This window comes from Cynara cardunculus (genome assembly GCF_001531365.2).
Source record: "Cynara cardunculus var. scolymus isolate 2C chromosome LG 1, CcrdV1, whole genome shotgun sequence".
NCBI classification, from domain to species: domain Eukaryota; kingdom Viridiplantae; phylum Streptophyta; class Magnoliopsida; order Asterales; family Asteraceae; genus Cynara; species Cynara cardunculus.
In genome coordinates this window covers 19,817,270-19,819,200 of record NC_037528.1, presented here as the reverse complement: position 1 = coordinate 19,819,200, position 1,931 = coordinate 19,817,270, and positions in this window count along the sequence as shown.

Below are 1,931 nucleotides of genomic sequence, written 5' to 3'. Positions count from 1 at the left end.
GTATTCTTGTATAAAATGGGAATTTTGGATAAAGAATGATTTTCAACTAATGATATTCCATTAGAACATTTATGGTTGCGGTCTGTTCTAATTGGAATTGTTATAGTGAAATATTTTAAATAAGAAAATAAGGGTGGCATATCAAGGAGAGGTGTACCATGGGATAAGGGTGGCATAACAAGGAGAGGTGTACTATGGGATAAGGGTGGCATATCAAGGAGAGGTGTACCTTTGGATATAAGGGTGGCATTTGTATGTGTGTTATGATATATAACTCTTACTATTATATCCTTTAAAATTACCATGGTCTGGAATCTTTATTTCTTTGTGATTTAAAGGTTTAAGATCAGGGTTTTATTGAAAATCGTAGTCTGGATGTTATTGAGGAGAAAATAACAAGTTTGACCTGAAACTTTAAATAAACCTTGTTAAATGGAAAAAGTTTAAAAGTGGCATTATATGAAACCTGGTTAGTTCAAACCTATAAAGGTTTGAAGTATGTTATTTAAATAGCTGAATGTTTGGCTTGAAAAGTAGAAAGGTGCTTGTAATATGTTCCTATTTGTTCATATATTTGTTATATATATGAAAAAGTTATTTTGTACAAAGTTTTGGTGATTTTCACCCTACAATGACATAAATAGGGTAACTCACTAGACCTTTCGGTCTAACCCTTGTTTTGTGATTTTTAATATGTATTGCAGGAGGTACGGACGGTAAGGGAAAGGGGAAAATGTGATATTTTCCTATATGCATATCTACATGAAGATTTGTCTATGATGTATAGTTTGATTGATGAACGATGATTAGTACAAGAAATGTATTTTGAATTTTTGAGTCATGTATTCTGTATGGTAAATTCTTGTACTAAGGGACCTGAATGGTATATAAACATGTATTTCTTTCGTATGAAGTATGTGTTACATGCAAAGTGTGGTATGGGGTGTTACAGAAAGTGATATCAGAGCCTGAATTTAGGAGATTTAGGTATTCAATAGCATGATACCTAGACTTAAACTGTTTTATTGCATGTTAAGGGTCCCGGRCATAGTTAGCTCCATTGGAAATAAATATGATGGGTTGAAAGAATAGTGTGTAAGGTAAATTTTAATTACATATGGCCAGTGTAATTATGAATTTACAGGTACACATCTGAACTTAAATACTTCATTATATTTGGGAATGTGAATACGTGATTATTAACACTAAAATTTGCAGATGTCTAACTGAACTAGAAGATCTAAAAGAACGGCTCGTCCAGAATCTGAAGAAAGGGAATAATCATTTGTTAATCTTCCGACTGACACATCTGGAATTAGAGGTAGAGGAAGACCAAGGGGACGAGGCAGAGGAAGAAGCCAGTCTCAAGGAAGAGGTCAAACTGGAATTCATTCTGCACCTAAAGAATCCCATTCTGGGAATGTTCAGGAGAGATCGGTGCCACATCTTGAATATGTAACCAGGGACATGTTGGCTGAAGAAATGGGGAAGTTACGGGAAACTCTAACTTCTATCATGGGAGTACCAGCCAGGGTAGAAACAGAAAGAATAGAAATTTGTCCCTCGATACCGGTTACTCACAACAAAGAGGGAGATATTAAAATGTTTTTGGCATGTAAGCCACCAACATTTTCTAGAGAAAGGGATCCAGTGAAAGCCGTGTGCTGGATCAAAGAAATGGAATATGTGTTCAACACCATTCGGTGTCTGGAAACAGATAAAGTTTGATTTGTTGTTTCGGTATTATAATCAAATGCTTTGTTCTGGTGGGAAGTTGAATCATCGGCCAGGACAGACGTTTTACAGTCATTGTCTGGGGCATAATTTGTGGACCGATTCAAGAATCAGTTTTGTCCTAAAACCGCAGTTAGACAAATGGAAGAAGATTTTTTAAAGTTGGAACAAGGAAATGGAACAGTTCGGGAGTATAC